A 6,000-nucleotide genomic window follows, 5' to 3' on the forward strand; every position below is an offset into this window, starting at 1 on the left:
ATATGTATAGTAGTAGTCAAAAGAATTATAGTGCCTGATTTAGTTTTATTAGTAATTTAAACTACACTCACCTAAAGGATTATTAGGAACACCTATTCAATTTCTCATTAATGCAATTATCTAACCAACCAATCACATGGCAGTTGCTTCAATGCATTTAGGGGTGTGGTCCTGGTCAAGACAATCTCCTGAACTCCAAACTGAATGTCTGAATGGGAAAGAAAGGTGATTTAAGCAATTTTGAGCGTGGCATGGTTGTTGGTGCCAGACGGGCCGCTCTGAGTATTTCACAATCTGCTCAGTTACTGGGATTTTCACGCACAACCATTTCTAGGGTTTACAAAGAATGGTGTGAAAAGGGAAAAACATCCAGTATGCGGCAGTCCTGTGGGCGAAAATGCCTTGTTGATGCTAGAGGTCAGAGGAGAATGGGCCGACTGATTCAAGCTGATAGAAGAGCAACTTTGACTGAAATAACCACTCGTTACAACCGAGGTATGCAGCAAAGCATTTGTGAAGCCACAACACGTACAACCTTGAGGCGGATGGGCAACAACATCAGAAGACCCCACCGGGTACCACTCATCTCCACTACAAATAGGAAAAAGAGGCTACAATTTGCACAAGCTCACCAAAATTGGACAGTTGAAGACTGGAAAAATGTTGCCTGGTCTGATGAGTCTCGATTTCTGTTGAGACATTCAGATGGTAGAGTCAGAATTTGGCGTAAACAGAATGAGAACATGGATCCATCATGCCTTGTTACCACTGTGCAGGCTGGTGGTGGTGGTGTAATGGTGTGGGGGATGTTTTCTTGGCACACTTTAGGCCCCTTAGTGCCAATTGGGCATCGTTTAAATGCCACGGCCTACCTGAGCATTGTTTCTGACCATGTCCATCCCTTTATGACCACCATGTACCCATCCTCTGATGTCTACTTCCAGCAGGATAATGCACCATGTCACAAAGGTCGAATCATTTCAAATTGGTTTCTTGAACATGACAATGAGTTCACTGTACTAAACTGGCCCCCACAGTCACAAGATCTCAACCCAATAGAGCATCTTTGGGATGTGGTGGAACGGGAGCTTCGTGCCCTGGATGTGCATCCCACAAATCTCCATCAACTGCAAGATGCTATCCTATCAATATGGGCCAACATTTCTAAAGAATGCTTTCAGCACCTTGTTGAATCAATGCCACGTAGAATTAAGGCAGTTCTGAAGGCGAAAGGGGGTCAAACATAGTATTAGTATGGTGTTCCTAATAATCCTTTAGGTGAGTGTGTACTTCAATAAGATCTATTCAGAGGCTGTGAAGAATGTTCAAGTCTAGTGAAGTGGATTCCAGCAGATTTAACTCGAGAGAGGTGTGTACTTCTGAATGGGTCTGTCTTCCTTCTCCTTATTCAAACGTTGGGACTCCCCTTTAAGGACTCTAACTGGTGAAGAAGCCACAAATCAACCCCACCGGCCAAAAAGGTTGGTGATGGCTCCCGTTTCTATCTGCACTGTCCAGACTGGCTGAGCCAAACGGTCCCAGATACTCAGGCGTCGCTTTGAGGGATTCCTTTTGATGGAGTTACATTTATTTTTCCCCAGGTGGTCAATTAAAACATTTGAACTACACTCCTCTGCTCAGTTCCTTCAATTTGTAAGCCACTTGTCTCTCCAAACCATTCACCCGATTTCCAAGGGAAATACATTTTTGTACGATTATTCCTTGTTCCAGTTTGAGTGTAACCTGTGAATTATAATACATGCAGCGTATACCACTGCCTCCTGCTAATATAATTAATGCACAGTCTGTCCATTCACGGTTTGTGCTCAACGAAATATCTCCGTCGTGTCATCAGTGAAGACGTTGCAGCTGTGCGTTCTGGAGCAACAGCTGGGCTTCCCCTCGCTAACGATTATCTCGGACATGAAACCGTTAAATGGGGAAGCCTGTTTCTGTGGCAATCCCTCTTCCCTGGGCTCAGCTGCTGCCACAAGCACCTTTTTCCATCCAGGTTTAGGTCGTCTGAGCTGTAGAGTCATATTAAGAAACAAAGGGCAAAGCAAGAGCCTTTTTTCCTTTTTGAAAATCCAACCTTTTTTGGGCTAATTTTTAAAGAGCTGATAATACGGCATCTAGAAAGAGGAACTGAAGTAATGCAGTTGTGCAAGAAGCCCCGGCAGCTGTTTTGTGTGTGTGCAGAGGATGTGGTATTAATGAGAGGAGTCTGTTTCTCAAGTGTTGACGGTGATGAAACGCAAGGGCCGGTCAGTGGTTGTGCTGCCGGAAAAGGAAGCGAATGCGGGAAGCGCCCGGGGGGTAAGTGTGAGTTGGGCCTGCAGCACTTGTGGCCGACTGGCGATCACCTGCGTGACCTGCAGCTCGGCTCCAAACGCTGCGATGGAGGGACAAACCCACTCAAACCCAAAAAGTAAGTAAACACTCCCACAAATACCACTGTAAGTGCAGGAGGTGGATTCAAGCCAATCTGATACTCTAAACCTCAAATAAACTGCTTTGCAAACCACTAAAATTTATTCTATTTTAGGGGTAAGTCTCTGTAATGTATGTCGTATAATCCGAACCTCAATAATCAATGATTGCGCCCAGAGTCCGTGTTGTTCACGATGCCTGTGTAGTGTGCCTGTATACATTGAATTAGGTTTACAGGGTCATATCCACCTCATTGCAATCCCACATAAACCACTACTTTATGATGACAGTAATAGTTTTGAAGGGGTCTGCTCACATATAGGGTAAACTAATGAGGGCCGGTCTTTGATCAGTGAAAGTAATTTAATTCCTTTTTATCTCATCACTTTGGCGACTACTTGGTCTTTTGGCTTAAGTAATAAATGACGGGAAAAGTACAGCTAAGGAAAGGTTCAATGTTACAAAGCTCTAGATGCAGATCTGTGATTGTCCTTCATAATGGCAAGTGTGTATTTTGTTCGGTGAAGTTGGCAAGATATTCCTGTGACGGTGATGCTTCATGAATGGATAGCATGAAATTTCCCAGGAAGACCGATGTCTGGAGGCCTAATTAGTCAAAAATAATGGTTTCCTAGCTCCAGATCCCTCCAATCTCACTGCGTTCCAGAACAGTTTTGCACAAGACTGAAAGCTTCTAGCTGGAGAAATAAGTGGAAGGAAAGCACATAGTAGCACCATCACATTTTATGTTGCTCATATTGAATCCACTCAAAGTGTTACTTCTAAAACTTGTTGTTTTTTCCTCTGTAAACATACATCTGTTTGTCTCCTACTGTTGGCATGGATGCTTCAGTTATGCCTCTTTAATTACAGATGCCTTGTACTGACTCTGCTATTAGTGGATCTGTATCTACGTTGCTGCTCAATCAAAGCACTCTTGTATGTCGCCAGAATAAACACCCCAAAGGAGCAGCAACATAACTTTTAATAGGCACCATCAGCTCAGTTGTCATGCATTCTTCCGTCGTTCATTATATCCTGCTAAATGAACAGTTGTGTTCGAGTAATAGGCTACTCAATCTCTTCTTTGCAGCAGTGACTCGAGCTCAGCCCCAAAGAGCCTCGATTCTGTGCTCAGAAATCCTGTGCAGTGATTGCTTTTTCATAATGACTGTCTTAAGAGTAACTATTCTAGCATCCCCATGAAAGGCATTGTAAACTATGCACCAAATCAGTCGTCTCTCTTTATACATTTGATTTGCTATTTAAAATGACAGAACTTCTCTACGAGTTCATTATCTGTACCCCTCGTGGGTAAGTAGGTTAGTTTCCGTACCCTGTAAAGTATGGTAATGACATTAACGAACTATCTGTCAGAATGAGTCAAAATTACCATGCCAGCTCTTGGGGGTGTTCAGTGAATTGACATTTAACCCAAGTCTGTAGAAATGAAGGAAACTACACCACTGAGCCGTGTTGTCAAAGCAGGAGTAATTACTTGCTACAATAAAAGCTGTGGCTCGTAGCATTTTAATTATACTAGGCCTATGCAGTATATATACATCCCCCTATTTAAATAATCAAATGTCTTTATTAGTTTATTAGATGTATGGTGTGCACCCCTTCACAAAGCAAAGACTGAGAAGACTGCAGTGCATGTTTCTAAGGCTGTTGTTGGTATCGCGCATGAATTACTGCTTGTGAATTAAGGCCAGCTGGGAAATTAAGCATCTCGTCCCTTAAGTACAGGTTTACAGCAGTCAGGGCAATGTACAGCCCCGCAGCGCTGATCACACGGATGCCAGGAGTGCAGGAGGTTCAGTATCCAATGTACTGAATAATAAACTCTACAGGCTTGCGATGGAAAAGGAAATCTATGGATCGAAGCAAGTGGAAACCTCTAGGGAAGGCCTTCGTTCGGCTGTGGCTCTATACAGGACGCTGCTGTTGATAATAGATATGATACTTTGTTAAAATCATACAACCGACGCCTTTTTAGCACAACCTAAAAGAGGGGCAAGGAGGAAGCCTATAAGAACTGGTACATACAAGATCTGGGGGAGCTCAGGATCCCATGATGGGACCCACCTCCGGGGACGGTCAGTTCCCCCTGCTGGAGCCCGAGTCCAAGATCTTTTAATTATTTTATGGATGATTGTTTTTAAAACGATTTTAAAAATGAATCTTAATTGTTTTTAAAGATTTAGTTGTTTTTAAATCACTAATTGTTTTAGGGGTTTTTTGGTTTTGTTTTGTTATATTCTTTTGTCAAATACATTGTCCGTCTTGGATTTAATTTTAAATGCATTGGACCTTTTTTGTTTGTTTTTTATTTTTACCTTTTTAATTGTTTTTTTATTTTGTCCAATGCATTTTCAGTTATATTCAATGTATTTGACTTTTATGTTGGTGAGCAGTTTTGCTTTAATCACGTTTGTTTTGGTGTTTTGTGCACATGTTTATTTTAAGTTAATTGTTTTGTTTTGTTTTTCGTTAAAATCACAAAGATTTTAAATTTTTTTAAGTGATTTTAAGAATTGATTTTTAAAGATTTTAATCATAAGTATTAAAAAATTGAATTGTTTTTATGTAAATGTAAAATACTAAATACAATAAAATAGTATTTTTAGCACAACCTGTGATATCCTAGATAACTAGCACTAGTAAATATGACATTATTTCATGAGATTCCTAGGTTTCTTCTTAGTGGGAACATATAGAAAATGTCTCCTGTCCTGAATTACTCAAACCAGGGAAGTGAAATTAGTAAGACGGCAAGCTTGTGAATTATGCATAGAGAAGGCTTTATCTTCCTGGAGATGGTTCTCTGTCAGCAGATATAGATATTCAGTATGTCTGAGCAATGCATCACTTCACAACACTGCATTAATCAATTCCCACTGAAGGGAACCGAGAAAAGAAACCTCCAGTAGTGGTTCTTCCTGGAAAAGGTTTTTACTATTCTGAGGAGGAGATCAGGATCTCGGCCTCAAGGTGGTTGTCTGTGCATAGCAAGTGCCGTTGTGTTGCGCTGAATTGTGTCAGGTGCTTTTTAGTGGCAGCGCTTTTAGCATTTTTATGCACAGTATTGTTGGCATGTGTGATGCATTCCTTCGACGCAGTGGCTGGAAGATGGGCTGTGTCGTCTCTGGAGAGATTGTTACCCACACTTGAACTAGACCATGAATACCACCTGCAGTGAGAGAGGTATTTAATCCTTGGAAACTCCTCCTTACGTCCGCCCCAGAGACCTGCTTTCGGTGGTAAGGAAGAGCCCAGAGCTAATAGTCCCTGCGCTTCTGAGGAAGGCGATTAATGTGTGGATATGTAGTTTACAATATCTCTTTAAAGCAATAATACTTCCCAACGTATTCCACACATTAACTGATGCAATATTTGCTCAAATAGAAGTGATTTCTTATCTCCCACTGTTCAGTAAATATGCCAGCTATGATTCAGACTTCAAGTTATGGACAATGTACACTTTGATATATGAACGATTTGTAACGGAGGCACAGAATACATGATGTGGATATATTTTAGACGGGTAAATAGTCCCCCATACAGTTT

The sequence above is a fragment of the Amia ocellicauda genome, chromosome 15 (assembly GCF_036373705.1).
Source record: "Amia ocellicauda isolate fAmiCal2 chromosome 15, fAmiCal2.hap1, whole genome shotgun sequence".
In the NCBI taxonomy this organism is placed as follows: Eukaryota; Metazoa; Chordata; class Actinopteri; order Amiiformes; family Amiidae; genus Amia; species Amia ocellicauda.